Source organism: Simochromis diagramma, unplaced genomic scaffold (genome assembly GCF_900408965.1).
Source record: "Simochromis diagramma unplaced genomic scaffold, fSimDia1.1 OVJJ01000781.1, whole genome shotgun sequence".
NCBI classification, from domain to species: domain Eukaryota; kingdom Metazoa; phylum Chordata; class Actinopteri; order Cichliformes; family Cichlidae; genus Simochromis; species Simochromis diagramma.
The window spans coordinates 1,078,374-1,102,059 of record NW_024386832.1 but is presented as its reverse complement, the minus strand read 5'-3'; the positions used below and the strand labels follow the sequence as shown (position 1 = coordinate 1,102,059).

The following is a 23,686-nucleotide window of genomic DNA, read 5'->3' as shown; positions in this document are numbered from 1 at the left end:
CAGTTGGAGACAATTTTATCAAACAAAGGTCCATAATACCAAAAGCAACAGCATTGGTTTATGGTATTTTGGCATTGGAGGGAGATACCACAACCACCCGACAAAGCCTAAAGAAACAGACCAAACATGCTCTTGAGAATGAAGGCTAATGAGGAACAGGTGAACTCAATCAGGCAGTAACGAGGATGGGAAAAAGAACAAAGGACAGAAGTGAAATGAAAGAAAACCATGTGAACCAACCACCTTCAAGATAAAATACAAAGGAAAAACCTTTAAAAACACAAGGGAAGACCGAAAAAGGAAATAACCAAGTTGTCACAAAGGCTGAGACACATTCATAAACAGTTTTTGATTTAAAAGTAAGACTAGACGAGTGGAAAGTGTTTCAGGGCAATTTACAGCAGCTTAAAGAAGCCATCAATACCACTGACACTTTCCACCAAAGCTAAGAAGTGCATTTGCAGTATTTTCTACTATTATGTTGAGACTGTGGACAAGTGATCTCGGTCTGCAAAAAACCCCATCAGTAGCGCCTGAGGGGGAACATCTCTACGGAGTACCATACCTAAAGAGGAGACAGACAGTGTGAATGTTAGGTAAGCAATTGCCTCAATGGTATGCACCAGCTTCACAGAGTCCCTCTAAGCTCCCAGACACATCCTCAGTCTATAAACAATGTCCCATGGAGATAGAAAAGCTGTGTTCCACCCCATCTTACTCACTGCAGCCAGTAGCAGCAGCGCTTGAGTGATGCTCACCTCGCTCCAAGAAAAGACTTTAAAGCCGGTGTGCAAATCACCCTGCTCCCCACCCCTCCTGAACCCCCATGTTTGCCAACAAAAGCCAATTGAGGCAGCCATAAATACTTACAGATACCAGCTTAACAAAAAAGCTTTGGGTTGTGCAGCCCTGCTGAAAATCTATGCACTATGAGAGTGTCAAAGAGCATTCAGTTACAGGAAAGTTTCTTCTCAGTATCTTAAGGTGGAAGAGTGAATGGTAAAGAAACCAGTGACATGCCCAAAGAAAGGGGGAAAAAATGCCAAACACATAATGTGACAGCAAATTCTTGAACGCGCTGTTATTATACAGAAATACTAAAATTGACTTTTATGCTGGCCAGCGTGGGGTTTTAGCACAATGGAGCACAGTGTATTCCATCAAAAGACAAATGCCACTACTGGCCTCTTGCTCCTAAATTGTCAGGCGCTGAGAACAAAACAAGCCTTTCAAAGGCTAACTCTGCAAAATTGATTATTGCTTTCTCTTTCAAGTGGTGCTGCTGCTTTGTGACTTGCACATGACTTGGCAGGAAAAGAACAGCTGGCTCTCCTTTCTGGGCCCTATTCACATGACTGGTGTCCCACAAAGAAGGCAGGCAGTAGGGCTGGAGGCCGGGCTAGACATCAGTCACGGAGCTAGAGTCTAGCTTTAGCACAACTGGAAGATCTTGAATTTTAAAAGCGAACGGTTAACAAGTCTCCGGCGACTGACAAAGATAAACCATATCATCTCCTCAAACCAGACAAAGGGATGACTGTTGGAAATGGCTAACCTCTGACAGCACATAGTTACAGGAAGTTATATAAATCCCCGCTCACATAACCTCTTTCTAAAAATGAAAAATGAGTTTGGTGTTTCCTCTCACTATTCCTGTTTGCTCTGAAGACAAAGCCTTGAGCCGTTGTTGAACCAGAGTATATTAACATCTCAGTGTTAGTCAGCACTTTCTGCTCACACCGACTCATTATTGTCATCCAGGCATCTCAAAGCTCATTACAGGTGAAATGATATTTCACTCCTCGGCCGTCTCGCAGCACGTGCTAACAACCTTTTTAAAGGAGATGAAAAGCTTTTATTGAGCATCTCCTTGAAAAGACCTACTGAGGGGTGAAGAATGCACATGTTTACTGCCTTTTGTGAGCTTCAGCTTGGCTTCACATACAACTAAAGCTGTGCTCACAAATCAAGCCAACAACATTTGCAAAGAACCACACACACACACACACACACACACACACACAATCACAGAAAAACTTTCACATTGACCTCTACATAGGCTCGTGACTAATCAGACCAACCAGCCAGAAAAAAATACAAAATAAAATAATAATAATAATAATAATAATAACCTCTGTTATTACCAACAGAAGAAAACAAAGACATCTGTTTGTTGCTCACTTTTGATATTTGCATACTCTTCTTAATTCCCAAAATAATTGCAGTTCTCGTTGTTGAGCAGCATGTTGCTGCTTAGCCATGGGAGGCGGGAAATGAGTTGGAAGCCAGTCCTTTTAATTATCCTTCAAATGCTTCCTGCACTCAGCAGATGTTGGGCTGCGGGGCAGGCAGCCGAGCAGCAGGGCTCCCAAGCACTGCACACACAGATCAAGACGTGGCTGCTGACTTCCCCTGCAACTTGTGCTGGGTGGTACACTGCATTTTTAAAGTATAATGCCATTCATCTACATAATGCTTTTTTCCCTATGTAAACACTCATCAACATTGATTTATTGCTCATTGCCGGGTTTTTTGTCATCCATTAAATTACAAATTGCAGCAGTGTAGAAAGATGATTACAAAGTAGGAAACAGACCATTAAATCTGAAGCGGTAAAAACATTATTTTGCTGTTGTTCTGGGTTTTTTCCTCGAAGAGCTGAAGAATTCATTTTAGATTTAAAAAAACAGTCTTGCCCTTATCATGGCTTTGATCTCTTGGCCTTTTCTATGTTCTCTTCTTACTCTTCCCCTCCTATAGTGCAACTCTTTCCTCTCTATGTTTGGTTTTTGTTCAAGGCCTCTGAGTCACCCTTGGCCCTCACAACAAATCTATTTCTTTATCACTCATCATTTCCTTGTGTCTTCTGACTATGGCACACACTGTTGAGTGAGGCAAAAGGTGAGTGGAGGAAAAAAAACATGAATCTACACTAGACTAGTTTAGACTGACTTGTTAAATTCTCCATGAATATGAGAAATCTATTATAAAAGATTTAAACTATATGTAGGTTACACACAGAAAATGGGCTTGTAATTGATGTCGTTAGCACAGCATGGGCTAACCATAATTGTTTTACCATTGGTAAATTAAATACATCGATGTCTGTTCCAAGAGACAACGTTTTCCACGAGTCGCACTGCATCTTTTTTTCCACTCGACGAGCCTCTAAGTTTCAACATGGCACTGACACAAAGCTCTGAGAAACACCGAGATCCTCGATGAGCTGTCTTGACCCTTGTAATGATCTTCCAGCACGGCCAAGTTCTGCAGCTCCTTCTACAGAGCTGCCTTAATTTCCATTCAAGCTGTACAAAATCATGCTGAATGGAGTAGAGATCTACCCACCGAGGCCAACTCCAAACATTAGCAACTTCCCAGCGTCTGCTAGGTGCACCCATATTATCTGTAACAGGTCAGCTGCCAAGGCTGGCTACTCATAATGGAGCTGGCAGATGAAGCCGTCCTGACATTCACACTTCGGCTTGTGCGCTCTGCGTGCTTTGGCAAAACAGAAAACCTTTTTAGCTGGAGGAAAAAAAAACTCCAGACATTTGAAAACAGCAGCTGAAATGCTGCCAGTTGTGAAGTTCATAGGTAAAACATCTGTCATGCAGAAGATAAGCTTTAAAAATGCTAAATAAATCCCTGGGTTTAGTTTAGAGACTGGGTTTAATGTTTTAGCTATTATGGCCTGATTTTTTTTTTTAGATTAAAATATGGAGAGTTATACTTTTGAGTGAGGCGCCTATTTTCTATTCAATTATTGCCACATATAATTTATTTAGCACATTTTATTTCAGAACCGCCATTCAATGGCCAATTTATAATTAGATCCGACAAATGGCTTAAGGCAACTGATGCACTTGTATCTGTGTTACGGTATAATTAGAACTAAGTTTGAGCAGAATGTGGGTTAATGCCTCTTTCTACAGAATAATAAACTCATTTTGGGATTAGGATGATTCAGTATGCAGCAGAAACACAGCACATTAGACGGTGTAAATAGAGAGAAATCAGTTTCAACCAGCCTTAAAATCAGCAGTTCTGTCTTACTTTCTGATCATCAGATAAGAAACTGATTGATTCAGACTCTCTACAAATCGCTCTGATGAAGCCACTTCAGGCTGCTGATGACAAGTTGAGGCTTATGTTTTATCCACCCTGCTTTTAGCACATGAAACAGTCTGCCATGAATGTGACAGCATCTTAAGGGCGAATCTGCTACTCTCTTTTTTTGACACATTTATGCAAAGCTAATTTCAGTTCAAGCTTCAAATACTTCATCAGTTGTACTCTTCCTTTAAGCAACTACTTTTTAAACTGGTTTCCAAAACATCCGTTTGAGTGCCTGTAGCTTTAGAAGAGGTCTGCGACTAACAGCCAATGGGATACCGAGCCCATTCTCATTCCCGACTCGTAACATACCAATGATTTGTCAGGTCCCGAGGCGTCCCATGGGAACACGAAAAGTAACCTTCCGCGTCCCTATGATACGCACCGGTTTGTGGATGAAATCCAATAGAATGACGCTCCCGGTGGTAAAACACGCTCCAGCCATGTATTCCAGCCCTAACCCTAACCTTAATCCTAACATTAACCAGCACTTTAATGAGAGAACGTGTTGGGATACCACATACATGAATGAGGTCTTCTGTCCTTTCCAACTTTCTCTTTGAGCAATCATTTTAAATCCAAATATTTGGGGTGGAGGAAAAATTGATGACTCATAGTATCACAATTTTTTTGCGTGGCAAAGCTGTAATGACACAGAAACACAGTTGGCATAGGCATGCAAGAATTCAGACAAGCGCATCTCCATTTAAATGAAATGTACGGACTTATCTTGTTGTGACAAGACAGATGGATGAGATACAGTGGCAGTGAAAATACTTTGGGAGTCCCATGAACAACAGGGCTCATGTCATGAGTCACCATCCTGAGATAACGTTAGGAGATAAAAACACTCACTCCAGTAAATATAGCAGAAACGACAGCGAAAATTCCCGTGTCATGTCGTAAATATAGGTTTCGTGAGTTTGTTAGATGTCGCTTAGAAACTGCTTAAAAAGGACGCAAGTTAAAAAATGTAGTTAACAGGCCATAATTGTGTAAATATTCATGCTGTTTCTGTAAACAAAAAACGATGTAAATGAGAACAGCTTCATTGGGGATTTGGCTGCATTAGAGCAGCATATGAGAGCAGAGAGAGTAGGAGGGAAGCAAACGGGCATAAAAGACTGACAAAAAGCCAGCTGAGCTTAGCTTACACTGAAGCACAAAAGGTGACATGAAAACAAAGTTGCTCACACCTGTGCTGCTTTTGCCAACTTTAAATCGGCCTTTAAGTTTTTGGTATTCCCCACAGCTCTGCGGTCGATGTTAAACGCCGCTGAAGTGTTGTGCGCTAAGGATTCTTCTATTATTGCGTTCACATTTTCCTCGAACAGAGTTACAGTTTGCAGACCGTATAGGGAGGGAAATTTAAGCATCTGATATGGACATACTTTCATACTTTCCGATCTATGAAGACAGGAAAACAACAAGGTGATGGTCTTTTCTCATTTTTAAATGTCTCTAGAGACACTTAAAAATAATGAAAAGCATATTTGTCTCTTTTGAGTGCCGCTGGGTCAGCATAATCCGGCTTCAAACATCACGCTGTTCCTGGACCTCCAAAATGCAGTAAAGCGATTCCGCCCGCGTGACGACTGAAGGAAACGTGAACTGCTCGAACCTCTTTAAACTCACACTGTATCTTTATTGCAAGGCAAAGGCCATCAGGCTGGTATTTCAGGTGCTGCAACTGTTCCATAAACAGGCAGTGCTGTAAAATAATTACTTCTAATCATTTATTTTTTTCTTCCCTTTTTACAACTCTTTTGTAATTTGACACCGCTGTCACTGCTTTGAATGAGCCAACTACTTGCCTTGCATTTCACTGTTTCCAGCGTGTGACGCATACTGACAAAGGTGCCACTTGTACTTGACACCTGCTTTGTTGAGAAGCGTGTGCGCGGGAGCATTTACACACAAGCAGCTGCAGAGTCAGTCAGCCAAGCAGTAGTGGCTCCCTGGAGCAGTGGGGAAGTTAGGAAGCAGTATGTAGGTAAATCAGTCTATTACTAACACTCCGCCTGCCTGGAGCAAGTCTCCTGGGACGCTGCTGACAATACACATGCGGCCTGCCTGATGGAGCATTCATCCATAGCTGGATAAACATACGTACACATACAACAGAGTCACTGGGCTTCAGCGCATAAGCATAGACACTGTACAATATGTATAATATGGCGAGAAGCAGGCATATGGAGGCATATATATGACGCCTACGCAGGTCATCTCACACGAGACGGAAAAGATTCAAGCACTGAAACCATCTGAATATTAGAATTAACCAACAACTTTTCTTTGCGCCCACTTTATCTTCATCCATTAATTACCCTATGTTCTCTGTCTCTGTAATACTGTTTAGGACCCATTTGACTGTCCTCTGCATATTTAATAACCTTTACTCAACCAGGAAGCCAAACACTGGAGATTAATGTCCTCCAGGTAAAGCAACAGTTCGAACAGCAGAACACAGTGTCGGAGCGTGTTCATTTATGAACTCAGGGCAAGGCGAACACGTTAAACCTGCAGTAACCTGGGTAGGGGTACGTCCATATGTTCTTTATGTCAGTTTTGGGGGGTTTTATCCTCTCCCATAAAGTCTGAATTTCTTCGTAGTTCCAATTTACCTCCCGTAGCGGTTTTTGTGCTAGTTAGCTGTGTTGTGAGCCGATTCGACTAGCATGTTTACAATTATCGACACATCGCCCCTGATGCACGTTGCTGGGTTTTTGTTCTATTAAATCCGTCTGAGGTTTTCCCTTTTTTGAAATTTTTTTTGCTTACGCGCTGCAGGCTTAGAGAATATTACATCCTCAGTTTAACGTGCGTTATGGAAGTGAATGGTTATTTATAATAGTCTTGTGTAATTTTTATGGAATGAGCAGCCTAACAAGATGTAAAAACGCTTATCTAATGAGCACCTTTATTTTACCTATGAAGAGCTGTTTATAAATATAATAAATATTATATGCATGTAAACTGCAGGGTGAGAGTTTTACGGAAGACATTACATTTTGTTTCAGTGGATATTAACTTTACCCCTTAATAATCTTCCACTTGCTTTTACTGCAGTGCCAATAAATGCGCTGATTATAGCAAGCATTTGAGAGTTTCTGCCTCCGTGTTTGTATTACCTGTGCCCCGTCGTACTCTTATAGAGGATAAACGTGCACATGATGATGCCTGCAGCCTGTAGAATCTACAGTTTGCTCAGGGTTTTTGCTCATAATACAATTGCGAGGGATCACATATTTTAAAAGTAATCTCCGAGAGACGAGATACCAGCATATAAGATGCTCTGGGTTTACTACCTGGTTGCTCAAAGCTCTTTGTCTTGCCTGTTGCCCACCTCTTATTTCAGGCCCCTGTAACTGATGAAAGGCCATGGTCAAGAACAGATGATATTAACTGAGCTAAAATTAGCATTCTACAGTGACTTGGTTACTGAGAGTAGTTTGGTAAACTTGGAACTTGAAACTTGGATCTGCATCAGCCAAACTCCTTAAAAAAGTATGAAACAACTTGCTTTTGCAGGAGATACAATGTCTTCACAGCAGTAAGGAAAGTAACACAATATAAAAATAAACAGCACACCAATCAAAGAATGAAGCAATCTGTCTTTTAAATATGCTTGTCCCACTGCTGAGCCAGCAGGGAGAAATCAAACCCAGAGAAGAAAAATGCTAAAACAGCATCCCTGTTAGCTTCTGCCAGTGTGAAGTCCCAAGCAAAGTGCACACAAAGTTGTAATTACACTGAGTGGGGAGCAATTAGATGGATCACGGCTAGCCCGTTTAAAAACACTTCGGACCATTCATTACGCCGGGCGCCTTTAGACAAGAGACTCTGTCGGATGTCCTACAAACCGCTGCAGAGGCTTGTGAACTGCACGGTCATCAGATCCGCCTCTGACCTTCTTCTCTGGCGCCTGTAATCAAATGAGGCACTGTGTGAATAATGCAACCTGATATACACAGCGCAACCAGAGTAGGAGGGCAGCAGTTACAATCGAAAAATATATTACCATAACCATGATGGAAATCAATAACGTGGCAATGTTTTGCGATTAGCTGAGAGGCCTCCGTCGCTACTAGCGCCGCAATCTGCTCCCGCTGCAAGGATTATAAACATCACATCACCTAAAACAATATGCATAAATGAAAATGACACATATAATTTGCTCCACTGAAGCATTTTCCGGGGTACAGGCAAGGGAGCGCAGCTTCTGAATTTCTCCCTTCAGCCTAATGCTGAATGACAGATAGGAAAAGGAAAGAAACCCTGAAGAGTCAATTTGGAGCTGGAGTGGCATTTCAAACCCGGCTACTGAAGTGTTTGAGAGAAAAGGGGGAAAAATTAACCTGAAACCTAACCAGGCTTTGGGAGCACGTCTATGAGAAGGATAAGGTAGCTTTTTTCTATCATGCCGTTCAGCAGATGATAACAATGAGCAAACCTGTCGTTGAGCGACACCGCCATCATCGCCGTCTTCAGACTGGTGACACTGACTTTTTTTGGAACAGCGTGTGCATGTGTGAATGTTGCATCGCACATGTTAAAGCATTAACACGTGTGCTCTATGCTCTATGCCAAGGATGTCAAACTCATTTTATAACGTGGGCACATACAGCCCACGTTCATTTTGAGTGGCCCAGACCAGTGAAAGGTTAACTGCACTTTTAATCCCGGAGATATCTTAATATAAGAAAACTAACAGTATGACAAAAAAACAGTATATCGTTTTTCTATCTGATGCTGATGTAACAAAAACAAGAAATGGATTAGAACGACTCTTTGTGCTTAGTAGATAAGAAATAAATGTTCACATTGCCTCATTTACTGTTAGTACTTAATTACTTTGATTTGACATGAATGAACATGGGAGAGGTCTTCATTAGTTAAAAATACAGTTAAATGTCCAAAATTAATGACCACGTTGACATTTCCCAGTCCAGCGGACCGGATTAGGGTCTTTGTTGGGTTGATTCTGGCCCCCGGGCCTTAAGTTTGCCACCCCTGCTCCATGCAATATGAACTTGGACATATGCATGTGAGATTACTGCATGCATTTAACAAGTGTGCCAGGTGCTGCTGAATGCAAAGATAGAATCACTGGTGAATGTGCAGCACTGCATTCACCACTGTAACCCAACGCTTGACACTGGTGTTCACCCCGAGCACCACAGGCAACACAGGAAATCTCCACCCTCCCGCCCCCTCCACATCATTCCCATCCGCTGAGCTGCTCGGTTACAGCAAAGCAGAGCTCTCCCGGGCCCTAGCAGTGGACTGCAACGCTCAAATCCCAGTGGAGCGTGTGCACCCCGTGGCATCGGTGAGCACGAACGCTTACAGACAAGTTCATGCGCGTGTGCACCAAATGTCAACACATAAGCACGAGCGCCGCTTAACACACGTGTACAGCGGACTGCCGCATCCGAGTGTGACTGCGTAAAATCTCAGTGCATTGAAATTCCCGAAGCAGCAACAGACTCGCGTTTAACATCAAAACCCATGCGGAGGGTAATTCGATTACATGGCTCTTTGACAAGAAAACACTTCTTTGCTCAGCTAAAATGCCAGCAGTGACATGAGAAAAGGAGAAAAACTCCCTTAAAGAAGGACAACAAACAGAAAAGAAATGCGGCACAAAGTCTGACAAGTATTTGTCACCTAGATTAAACAAGTCAAGCTGGAGGGGTTAAGGGGGCAGCGGTGGCGGCGGTAGTTAAGAAAATATTCCAGCCAGTTTCTCCCTGCTGCCGCCATCCAAACTCATTCTGTCAGCCTCTGAGTCACATTATTTACAAGGCGGGGAGACAAACTATTGACCTCCCTTCTTTTCTCCATAGCTGTTTGTGACACTGACAAGGACGCTCAGGGGGGAAGAGTGCAAGACAAGAGGAGGACGAGAAAAAAGTGGCAAAGGAAATAAGGAGATGAGGAAAGAGATGAGAAATGAAACATCTTGCTAGAGGTCACTATCAGGGGCCAGTTTATATGCAAATATTGACACTGCAAACTGCGAGTACAGATTAGTTTGGCTTGCACAGGGATAGTGTTTCGTCTTGCATTTAGAAACCTTGAGTGCGGTGCAGTATTTAATGTTTTCACAGAGGAGAGGAACAGACTGACACGAACATACGGATGCTCGGGAAAGGATTTAATAAATAGGTGTATAAATATAACTGAGCTAGTGTTGCTTTTGAATAACGAGTTATTGAATTTTAAAAGCTGCCCCAACACAAGCGTCCACATAAAAACTCATTAAAACACAGAATGAAGTGACTAAATGCTTAATTAGAGTACACTGTTTCGCCAAGCTTTCCACGCCACGTCTTGATTTCTTGACCAGTGACATGAAAAGAAGTTACAAGTCTACAATCTGCTGTTCAGCCGTCCACCTTTGCAGAGCTACATGACCTGGAAGAAAAGAAATGAAAACATAAGCTGGGAAAGTGGGTCAGATGAACACAGCAGTGATTGATTAGGTGGCCATCTGCTACTTATCAAGTACAAGCACTGATGGATGATAAGAAGACTCTGAAGGGAAGTATGGTTAAGAAATACATGTTGAATCACTATAAGCAAACAACATAATTTCATTTTGTTTAGCTTCATAATGGTGTTTCTCGAATACTGACCGAGGAACAGATTTCTGCATAGGGAACTTTAAATGACAAAGTAATCTCATATGTAGTAAATTGAAGCCAAAGGGTTCTTTTCACCTTCTCTTGGCTTAAAACCCACTCGTGCTTTATTGCATTTGGTCAAAGTACAAACTCATCCTACAAAGAGAAATGTCTTACAGTGACACTTGGCTTAAGTCTGCAGTACAGGAAGTAGATAGATGTGATCTTGAAACAGTGCTCCACCATATTTTGGAATCCTTCCACAATTACTGCTGATGGATATTTCCTGTTGTTATATGGCTTCTTGCCTCAGTGATTAAAAAGATATCCGTGCAGCCAAGGCCTTGGCGTATTGTTCTATTGTGACTGGGATCACTGTGAGCCCCACACCTTTTACAGGGCTGCCAGTCAGGCAGACAGACCGGCCAGTTCAACCGCTAAAACCACAACTATCATGGGGTCTAGAAACTGATACCAAACCAGAGGAGCTCTTCTTCCAAAATAGGACTGCTCACAAACAAACAGTGCTGTGAACCACGGGAGACAAAAGCAACACCACCACCAACAAAAACCCACAAAAAAGTTGGTGCACTCCTTCCCCGATGAGCACGATAATGTGATGGCTCCCTTATCACAAGGTATCTGAATGAAAAAGTCCACTAAGCCAAGGCTTTAGATTACCCCAAACCAGCACTGCTACAACAAAGCAACTTGAGAGTAAGTGCTTAGCTTACCTAGCAACACCTCTAAACATCAAATAGCTTTAATAGCATGCTAAACAAGCTGATAGAATACAGAATAAAGCTGATATATTTGTGATGATGTGTAATAACATTTTCTCACTTTTATTTTAAGGGGCTAAAGAGCATTGCATCCAAGCCTCTCCTAATCTAGTCTCTAGGTCGACCTGTGGTAGCTTGGTGGATGCTTAACGTTAGCATCAATTTTTGCTAACTTTAAGCTAACTTTTGTTTCATTTCTGCATCAGTTCATCAGTACTTTTGCTATTATTTCACTTAATTTTAGATCTACTGTAAAAAAATCCTTTTTCCATCAAAATGCCAAACAGATGTACATTATAACAAAATGAGCTAAAAGAAAAAACAGTTGCATCATTAAACCGATGAATTTCAGTAGCTAATCTATCACTTTAAGCTCATTAACATTTGTCCAGGACACTGTAACAAATGGTGATCAAATACAAATATGGCAGGGAAAGCAGCATCTTAATATGACGATTCGACAAAGATAACGCCATCGCACTTCCACAGCACTTATCAGCAGATGCTGAGTATTCTCCACACAATAAATTCAACACACACTGGCTCCTGGCTCTACATGTTGATGTGTAGTGTACCTGTTATATCTCTGCTGCGTGCTAATGACTGGTTGCTGTAAAGCAAATTGTCCTTCAGGGATAATAAAGATTTACTGTGCGCTCTCAGTGCCTCTCTTAATCTCCCACATATCTAAGAAGGCAATAACACTAACAGCATAAAGCAATAGGACCTTTTTTTTTAACCACATTTTACAGGCAGCTACCATTTCACAGAAATCCTCCAATATCCTCAAATGTTAGCATCAGTAAGCACTTTAAGATCTTCAAAAGACGCATGGCTTTACAAAAGTAGTTTTCATTTTATTAGATCTTCTTTGTTTTCATCATGGCACTTGATGACACTTTAAAAAAATTTGTGGTATTAATTTCAACATGGATGATTTGCTCACTATTCAAACCTTTGCTGCTTCTTATCTTTCACGTCCTTATCTGTATCCTGCTGTATCCTGTTCTCTTCTGCTATGATAACCCAATTTCCCCGCAAGGATCATTAAAGATTCATCCAATCTAATGGATTTTTATTTTTACCATTTCATTCTCTGTAATTCACCCTGTGCTGGTGATGAAAGGTGCTACACAAATAGTTATTTTCATGATTATTACTGCTAAAAGGAGCTGGCATTCTGCATGAACGGGAAATAATTGTAGATCGACTGAAGTGAGGCTAACTAACCTTAATCATATTTAACTGCCCCAATTTACACAGCACAAAAAATAAGTAAATAAATAAATAAGTAAAAAGGAGCTCAGCGCCCTGAATGTATTATAATTAGTGCTGGACCTGAATTTACAAGAGATTATATACATCATCGCAGCTTCAGCACCTGACATCTTAGCCTGTGGACACTGGGCTGTAAAGGTTACCACTTTCACTCCACTAACTTTGCTTAAAGAGTCTAAAGATATAGAGCAGATTGTTAATGTACTGCAGTGAGAATATATTTGGTACACATTATCATTAGGATGATGATCCCACCCCTAAAGCTTTTAATCTAATGACCACTCACTGCCAGTCAAATGCATGTCATTCATCTGTGGAAGATGGAACCATGAAGTCTAACAGTCAAGCCACAGAAAGTGGTTCCTAAGTGCTTATTAACACTCACAAGTACTATAAAAGTATTATATAAGAGCTTTACAGCACACTTACAATTACACACAGTCCAAGTCATTTGATTAGACGACGATGTAGAGCAAAACACCAACTGGACTTTAACTACAGTATAAAGTCGTCCCTTCAAGAACATCTACTTTTTGCCACACCTGTGGCGCTTGTTCCCTTTGCTCATGTATGAAAAAACACACATGTACGTTCATTTATCATGCTGTTCTTTTGAGCTTCATCAGCAACAGCAACATTCACTGGATAAGGAGTAAATTACAGGCACTATTACTGTATGATAGATATGCATGATAAACCATTCCAGCGATCCCCTCCAAAGTGCCACTGCACAACAACAACATACACGTAACAGACTTAATATCACCATTAGTTCTGAGATGAATCTGTCACGATCTGGGTGTTAGAAAACTTATTTCCAAAAGCTGTATAGGTGTTGATAACCCTATCCTAGTTTAGCAGTTTATTTAAGTCCAGACTGATTAACGCATATTGGAGGAGTTACAGAACAAACTTACTTACATACACTATCATCATTATAGTAAGATATTTCCGCAAACAACAGGAGACATGGGCTTTGAAGTGCTTTCATATTTGCTAAGTCTGAAAAACATAAACACAGACTCTCATTCCGTTACGAAATCTACGCTCGATTTATCTAAATAACTGAAGCAGAGCTCTACAGCATCGGCAGTTGCTTTGGGTTTTTGGCTGGTTGTTATGTCAACGAGCCCCCAGTTCACCATTCAGAGAGTTTAACGCAGGACACGGAATACATAACAGCTGTTAGATTCAAGTTGCAAACAGTGTGTAACATCGGTGCGTTCAGCAAGCAGAACCGCCGCAGTGAGAGGAACGCTTAAAGGCAGCATTACAATTGCATGTTAGAAAATACACATTTTATTCTACCATCAGAACAACAGTTTGAAGACACGAAAGACACAGACTTACTTTAACAGAATTAGATGAGAACCATCAGACAACCCAAAATGCTGTTAATGAACTAAATTATTAACCGGTGATGCATTCAATAATAAAAATTAACAGCTGTTTGAAGGGTTGCGTTACATTTTATCTAGATTCCTCCATATTCACCACTGCGCAGGCTGTGGTTCCTTTAAAGGAGCTTCTAGGTGACTCTGGTATCCAGTTACATGCTCAGCACCGTGGAAATCGTGTTTAAATAGTGCCGTTCAATAAAAACCCACATGACAAATAACAAACAAGCATAGCATAATTATTCAGCCTTGGCAGAGGTGTTGCTTGCCACTTCTGTTTTCATTACTAGTGGTCGTACACTGGCTCATCACATCGCCTTTGCTGGTATTTCTGCATGGCTCTAATCCACCGTTGTGGCCCTGCGAGCGTGGGCCGATGCAAGTCTTTACCCGCAAGCCTGCATGCCAATTAGATAATGATTAACAGCAATACAAGGAGACATATCAGAAAGGGAAGGGGGGAAGGATTGTTGTTCCTCTACAGCTGAGATTGACCTGACAGATGAAGCATATTATATATATAAACACATGCAGATACGCATATATAAACACAGTAGGCCTCGGGTTAGAGCTATTTATCGTTCACACTTATCAGCCATTTCAATGTGACGTGTCTGAACAAGCAGGGAAACTATCAGCACACTCACTCAGCGCAAACTAGTGCTGTCTTGAGTCTGGAGCTAATAGAGACAATTATGTCTTCTCTGCTCGGAGGCCAAAGCTTATTTAAAACCATTTACATTGTGCCACTTTGCCAATTTCAGGTGAATGTGCGATTCATGATGCCGGAGACTCACCGCTGTGCCGAGCGTTGTCTCATTTGCCCTCCACCTGATTTTTTCCCCCCCATCCATTTGTTTAGCCTGACAATATTTGCTAATTAGCATTAAAGTCTAAAATCAGCATCTCAGCAAAAATGTTCCCATTAGCATGAATGCCCAAATATTTTGATGACATCAGCTCGCATATCAGCTGCATGCACAGAAAATGACTTAAAGCATCACAGGAGAATAAGCAGTATTTATTTACTTCTATTTTTTTTATTCAAATTTATTTTCTGGTGCTGTTAAATGATCTATACCCTAAAAAATACACATAACATTGCTGGGCTTTGGTGGTGATGCTCCATTTGTAGGAGGCGATTTATCCAATAGCGCGGCCCTCCTTTGTACTTGAATTTCATGTACTGCTGCTGTAAGAAATATGTGCCTGGAAGGGAAAGCTTGTTTCCTTTTCTTCTTCCTCCTCTTGTAGCGCTACATAAGAGAAATTGCCGGGAAGCAGAGGGGGGATCAACAGTTCATCTTGTTTGAATAAATGTCTTCAGGCATCCAATCCAATTGAAGCCCTGGCTCGATGACTGCAGGGCTGCATTGTATCTCTGCACGTTCAGTCAGTCACCATTAACCAAGCCTCCATTAACGACTTGCCGGTGGAAGAAAAGTCTGTTAACAACTGGTTTTTTTCCCCCCTCCTCTCTTTATACAACCAGTACATGAGCATCAACATCTACGTGAGACGCTGCATGTCTGTCTGCCTCCATTTGTCCGTGTGCGCCTGTGTGAACCACACTGCAGTCAGGATGTCTGCTTTTAGCCGGTTGTTGTAGGCTGATTAACTCTGACAGGCTGCCTCTCAGACCCACCACATACACAAGCAGTAAAGCAACCAGGCAACATTTCAAAAGCAAGCAAGTCTGCCCATGCAGCCCTGAGTGGTTCTTCTCAACATTTTGCTAATGAATGAATCCACTAAACCTGAACTCACATCAGTATATAACTTCTAGAGCAGGATCCCGTTGTTGTTACTTCACGTGAAGTGATCCTAAATAACCATAGAGGAAAGCTATTACTCACTCAACCTGCAACCGATCTGCAGCTCTGCTCTATGAGTGACCAAAACTGGTAAATGTAATAGCAGATACCTTAAGTACCTTAAGTAACCTAAGCTGCTACTTGGTTCTCCAGAATCTCCATGTTTCTGCTTTTGTTTTTTAAAAATGGACACGGAGAAACTGTAGTTTTATCAGTCGTCTAGCAAATGTACCATTCTAGCATGCTAAGACACTTCGGGTATACTTTTAACAGAGTGCTGAGACTGTAAGCATGCATAGTTAAGCTGCATTCAAACAACAGTTAAACTCCTTGAGTCTGCTGCGGTGCAATGCAGGCATCTCCAGAGACAGAGCAAGTTGTTTATCTTGTTTCACTTATTAACATTCAGGGAAACCTGCTGATATTTGTCTAGTTTTTATTCACAGCAGAGCAGAAACAATATATTATGTAACAGCAAAAAAAACCCATCTGTCAGTATCATGCACCTCGACTCAATAATGACACAAATATTACATGAGGTCATACGCTGCAGTGGGAAATATAAATATGACCTTTTCTCACTAAACCCGCAACGGCCCTTAGGTGCATTAAGTGATGTCTTCTATGTGAAGAAGAATAATAGCCTCTGGTTTTAACAATGTGGTTACCATGACCGGTGCCCAGAGCTGGACAAAACAGATGGAGAAGCAGGGGATTTACCAGGAGCTGTGCTCTTTTCCCAATGCATGGGAAAGAAATATCACGGCACAGCATCATCTGGTTTAATAAGGTAAATGGGTGCTTATAGAGTGCTGTTCTACTCGAGCACTCCAAACACTTTATACAGCATGTCTCTTTCATTCAAGCGCTTGTTTCCCTGTGCTTAAGTGCTTTATATCTAACATTCACACGCATTCGCACTCCACTGAATGCATCGGGAGCAACTCGGGGTTCCGTATCTTGCCCAAGGATACTTTGGCATGCAGACTGGAGCAGCAAGGGATCAAACCAACTTTCCGATTAGCAGACGACCCGCTCTACCTCCTGAGCCACAGCCAGTGTTGGTTTTTGATAGCTAAAAAGGAGAATACAAACTGTATTGAATTCGCCAGCGATTTTTAAATGAATGGAGCAAACCTGCGAGATAGTTCAGGCAGATACTTGAGCCGTACCGCACCATTTACAGGTACAGTGTCTTCTGGTGCCCTGCATCCGTACTGCTCCAGCATCTACCTATAGGCTCCTGGAGGATATTTACAGTTCACGCCTCAGTTATTATGCATATTTGCGAGGAGTAATGAGCTGGCAGTGTAATACTGTACTCTTCTGCTGTAATAAATCATTTCAAAACTGAGTTGTTAAACCGAACGTTTGTTTTTGAGACAAAATTTTCACTTCTAGTACTTGCTGAGCAAAGAAGGGGAATCTGTTGAAATTAGTACCACCTTTTTTAGCATAGCTTTTAGGTTTTCGTGTTCTCTTTTTTATGAAGTGCTTGGAAACTTGCAGAAAAGACGGAACACTGGCCAAACTCCTCTCTGTTGATGTAACAGCAGCAAGTTGCAGGTTAAATGACCACAGCCAGTATCCAAACAGGTGGCGTTTGTGAGAAAGACCTTTTTCACTCCCTCTCTATCTTTCCACCCTTCGCTTTCCTTTAGCCCTGACAGGCTTTCACTTGTGCTGGCTTTGAACAGAAACACCATTGTGTCTTCTTCTCCTGCAAACAATGCCTGCTGTTTTGCCGAAGGGGGTCAAAAAACACACATTAGCTCTCTTTGCTCTCTTTGTCTCCTCTAGATTCCTGTCATGGATCTGACTGTGAGACGGTAAGTAAGAGCAGACTGGTTAATAAAATGACGTCAAATGGGTAGTGCGAGCAAAGCAGGCCACCTCACAGCGTCAGAGGTGCAGATGCATTCTGGATTTCCTGTCAGTGCTTGAGTTGTGGCGTTTCTTAAATCGTAACGTGATTACTTTGCTAATGCCACACCCCTAAGTTCCAAAACAGGCTGCCTTAAACCACAAGTACAGCACTGCAGGGAGGAGTTCTGCACCTTTATGTGAATCCGCAGCAGTATATATCTCAGTTCGATGACAGCGCCGACACTGTTGAGCCTGCCTTTGGTTTTAACATTCCTGCCTGCAGCTACAGAGGCTTGGAGAGGCCTCCAGAGGTATGTGACCCACAGTTACATTTATAGGATTCATGAGTGATAAAGGCAATGCCACGGGCCAGGAAATGACTGGCAGCTACTAGAAATACAGGCTTGTTCTGGCAGTCATAAAACAGCTCTTTATGCCACATCATTCAACGTAAGAGGAAAAAGAGAGGGCACGAGGGGATCGAGGAGTGGGGGCAAGATACAAATCAAGAGTTTAAACGCACATTTGCTCCTTAAGTGCTATTTGCGATTTTATTACGGGGGAGGCCTATCATTTTCAGTTTGGGTGAAAACGTTCTCATATTTTGAGATCAAATCAAAACCAGCGTCCTCATCAGTTTCCTCTACAGAGAACACGCAGCGACGATGCTGCATGACAACTCATTGGAAGACTAAGTGACTTCACAACCTTATTAATTGACTAACCAGCTGCCAGATTGACTAAGTGATAAACTGTCCTGCTTACTGACTGACTGACTGATTTACTCATTAAATATAAGGCTGACGAATTATAAATGATTGTTTTTTTGTTGCGTGGCCTTACACATGCATACACACACCGACCCGTCTGGTGTAGCCTGTCAGCGAGCATAACCGCTTTTCTCCTCTCGCATTATTGTGCAAATTGAAACGCCAAGTAGATCCATTCACACATACACGGAGAGAGCTAGTGGTGTGTGTGATGTGTCAGCTCGGCGGGAGGGGGGTCCATCCTCTTTACCATTTCAGTGTCTTGGCAAGTGGGAAGTAGAAATATGATTATCCAGCAAGGGGAATTGTTTCATCAACACCTGGAGCACATAAATGAAAATAGGAGGATTTATGCACTGAGAACAAGCTTACTCCTGCTGCCAGGAAACAATTAAGCAGGACGCCTGAATACCTCAGCCCATGCTCTCTCTTTCTGTTTCACCATTGTCTGTTTGTTTTGTTGTTGTTTTTTTTAGCTCTACTCGTCTGATTGTTTCTTTTGGTGTGCTGGCTCACTGCTTGCTATACACCAGTGGCACATTTTGGGGAACTGATATCAAGCCTTGGGGAAAGCTGACTAGAAGAGAGGACTGCTTATTTAGTTCCTCAAGTTGTCTCATTAAGTGGCCTTTTTCTTTTTAAAAATTTTCACACGTGCACTTTTCTAGATGTTGCCTGCAGAAGTTACGTTTGAGAAGACAAATATCCAAATCAGTTGGCTCAGACAACAAAGAGAATTTATCTGGCCAGCTCCATAGTACAAAGTCCTAATGGTATTTCAGTTACACCTTAAAGAAAGGTGGCAACATCACTGCGACTAGGTAAACTCTGTAGTTGCTTGGTGGTTGTTTCAAATGTTTTGAAACTGCAAGTAGTTGCAGTGACCAGCTGGTTGCCTAAAAGTTGAGTGTGCAACATCATGAACTTCTGGGGGATCACTTCCAATCACAAACAATGACCCTCAGAAAGGCTGGCAAAGGTCTGCAAGTTACTGCCACCTAATTTATAAATACAGACAATATGTTTCAGTCAGTCAGTCTGCATCAACTTCTCTGCCAAGCACTAGAGACCTCAACTCAACTAGTACTCTGGTTATATTCCTATAAAAGCAAGGCTGCTCAGTGTCTATGCAAGTTTTCAGATAAATCGTCATCCTGCAACAACAGCGTCTCTATTTTTGGAGGAATTTCTGAAATTTCTGCTTCATATCGCTTAAGGTTTTGCTGAAATATTCATTTGAATTTAATAATAATGTATACTTTATTGATCCCTGTGGGGAAATTACTCTTTCTGTGTTTAACCCACTCATTCAGTGAAGCATTGGGCAGCTGCAAATCAGGCGCCCGGGGAGCAATGTGTAGGGACGGTACCTTGCTCAGGGGTACCTGTTCAGTGGATTTGAACCCCCGACCTTCCGATCATGGGGCGACCACCCTACCTACTGAGCTATCCTTGCCCCTTTAGTCTGTTGCATGTAGACTGCAAAAGATTTTTGATTTTTGTCAATTAATCACAGTTGCCACATGATCACAAACAGCTTGGCCGCACTCAATAGAAAACTGATGGCAGAGTGACTCTGTTTTTGACTCTGTCCAAAGAGACTTTAAAGATGGCAGTTGACTAAAAGTGGTCGTAGTCCTGGTCCCTTTCTTTGATGCAATCTTTTTATGAGACTGCAAGTACATCGCATAACACATTCACAATAATACTAACAAAGCACGTGGAGCATTTGCACCAGCATGAACACGCCTGATTTAGGACGATCTAAGACTAAAATCTCAGGAACATACCTAAACCACAAACATACAGACAGTAATATCATTACAGGTGTTTTAACGTTATAACACATGTACAATTGCTGACATTTAAACATTTTGACCTTTTACTAAGTACACATGAGCAGACTTCCTGTCACCAGGGCAACTTGTGAAAAGTAGGAATGCATCAATCCATCTTGTCCCACTTGTAATTCAAAATAGATAAGCTTGGAGTATCGATCTAATACGGTTGTTTGCAGATGACATCAAGCAATTTAGCGATGAAAAAAACAATGGTTATTAAAGCTCCTCTTATTTATTTGGTTTATTCCAATACAGATAATTTTTCCATTTCTTTATTTTGGTTTTACCATTTGTTTCCTTTATTCCAACTTTTTTACCGAACAAAATTAAGATGAGAAAACAGTTAAAGCTCCTGATATTGGTAAACATCGTCTTATTTTAGGATATGCTAATATCAATCAAACAGTGCTGGCAAATACTGACATTCAGCCAATACGTGTACATCCCTTATTTAAATCAAGCATAGAGCATGTCCCGCTGAACCTAAACTCAAGCACACACCATGCTGACTTTTCTTTTAAAGATTTTTTTTTAATGGGCATAAATTGAAGCGTGATCCGTCTTTATTCACAAAGCCAGAAAATAGCTTTAATATCCCACACAAATGCTTTCAGTCACGACAGATGCCAAGCCAGAAAAGCAATCAATAAAAAGCACGAACTGTATCACTATGAAAAATGATAAACTCCCTTCCACTGTTTACACGATTACATTTGTAGTATGCAGTCTGCTTTTTTTTTAAGACAGAATGAGATCCTCAGATGTTCTCTGGTGTTAATTTATTTAAACAATGATAACAAGAGAAATTCTGAAAAAAAAAAACACATTTGCATTAAAGTAACTGTTCAGTTTAAGAGTTTTCAAGTGTAGCTTGAAGAGTTTTAAGGGTTTTCTAGTGCAGTTTTAATAAATGACAATATGGAATCAAACTAACTGTTTTGTTGGAGTAGACAGCTTGATTCATTAAAGGTCATACTTACAAATCATTATAAGTGTGCCTATGAATAGCATGGTATTTAAACTACACGCGTCTGAAGCAGCAGCGGTGCCGTGAAGCCAAGAGATGTGGAATGCAAACAGTAGCTTGGCAGAGTTCTGTATATGTTCTCTCTCTCTCACACACTGTCTGTTTTTTTATCGACTCAACAACTGGCCTTGTGCTCAGGCTCTGAATGTGTGTGTGTGTAATTTTTGATCTAATTCCATGCCTTGGGTAGAGCCCTGCTGGCTCTAAGGTGCGTGTCCTCGTTTCAGACGCGCTGACAAAGTGGCCCCTCTGAAATGAGCTGTGTGGCCTGTTCACAAGAGGGGAGCAGATGCATTTTACTGCCTTTGATCTATGGGCAAACAACCTGCAGATTACGAGAGAAAAAAAAAGGAAAAAACCAGAAAACTGAATATATGTGCTGTCTGTACAGAAAGAGGAAACAAATACTGACAATACTTTTTCTCTGCAGATCTTCCTGCCAGATCCCTCTGCGTGACAGCGATTGTCTTGCCTTTGCAGATTTTTACTGCAGCGGTGGCTGTGTTACATATCCCTTATTATATGTCCCATTATATTTCAAACACATTCTTCCTATTCACTCTGCTGAGCACACAGCCGGAACATTGACTTTCATAGACGCCCCGAGGATTCATAAAGTAAATGTCTGAGCTGGCATCAGGTCAAGCCTGTTATAAAACTGACGAAACCTTCAACAGACGCATACAGAACCATGGAGACTGCCTCTCGAACAGAAGTGTAACCATTATAGGAAATGTGTTAAAGCACGAACTATGTTTATATTAGCTTTAAACTGAACACGAGTTATGGCAAATCAATACATAATAAATTCGCCAGAAGGGTTTTGTGTTTCCCCCTGTAATTTAATCTTGGCAGCATCAAAAACCCTCTAAAACAGCACGTAAACCACATAATCGTAAAGTAAAAACCCACAATGTGATCACTCTTCAGTGACTTCTTATACTGTTATAAAAACAAAAGTGATATTATTTTAAAACAATATCTGGCAAACTTATTTTGGGCTTCATCTGGGCTACTTGTGGCTGTGCTGTGGATTAGTTACGGCACCAGCGAGTACTCAGTTGGTCAGATATGGCCCAGGAGTTATGAAATGGGCTGATCGCTGGAAGTCCAAATGTCACAGGCTTCATGATATTTGGGCAGGACTCAACACCATCAGCTTTAGTCAAATGTGGCCCAACATTTAGGCCAAACACATATAATCATTCTTTTTCTCTTTTTCTCATAGAGCATCATTTAATACATGAAGGGATCTGTTTGTTTCCACATATTCTACAGTCACATTTTATTTTCATGATATCCTAAGTGTAACTTTACATGAAAAAAAGTAAGTGTCCAACGAGCAACGTGCTACAGGTTTATATTACACCCTCAGGTCATTTCTAAGCATTGGAGTTTTGAGTTACAGGAAAGTCACTGAATACTGCCGAGAAGACGGATGGAGAAGAAGGATTTAAAAGTCACAAATCAGAGCAGGAAACTCCCTGTGAGTTTTTCTTGACAGCTACATTTTTAGCTTTTGTGCACCATCCTGACAAAAAACCCACGATGTAAGCCTGGTGACTGAATGGTTCCTTTGAAAATGCTCTATGGAAATGAACAACTCTTGTTATGACTTTCTTGCTGGAATTAGGGCTGTGCGATATATAACCAAAATCTCATATCCCGACATAAGGGATTTATCGTCCCGACATATATAATAACAAAAATTCTACATTTTCTGTAAATTCTGTGAATCTCGGGCAGCTTGACTTGCGTGAAGTGTTTTCAGCTGGGCGTCGTGTACCTGGAGTCGAGTGTTACATCAGTTGAAACGGCCTCAATTTTCTTTGTGACTAATTATTACACGGCGTGCTGCGGGGAAAAGCACCTGACGGCTCTTTTTAGCTTCTCATCTGTAAACACTCTGCATTCTATTTCACGTGATGCAGTTTATTTTGAAAAATCTCAACAGGATCTTCAGCTTTATTGTGAAAATAAACATGCGGACGGAGCCACACGATGGTTTTACCGTCGTTGTTGCTAACGTCGCTTGTCGTAGTTTTTTTTTTTTACATTCAAACCTTTATTTAAACATCAGTACAATACAAAATAGAATTAAACAGTATCATATTAATGGTGTTGTACTTACAAAAAAAATTGCATACCAAAGACAAACAAATAAAA

General features: G+C 41.3%; 1 protein-coding gene and 1 long non-coding RNA gene across 11 annotated transcripts in view; both read right to left on the bottom strand.

Moving 5' to 3' along the window:
* fbrsl1 (fibrosin-like 1) overlaps nt 1-23,686 on the bottom strand; it is a 276,651-nt gene that overhangs the window by 238,937 nt on the left and 14,028 nt on the right. The window lies entirely within an intron of this gene.
* On the bottom strand, nt 1,657-23,477 carry LOC120731502. Its single transcript, XR_005695378.1, has 2 exons — nt 2,006-23,477; nt 1,657-1,947 (listed from the first exon to the last, which is right to left on the bottom strand). It is a non-coding gene; the product is annotated as an uncharacterized LOC120731502 (long non-coding RNA).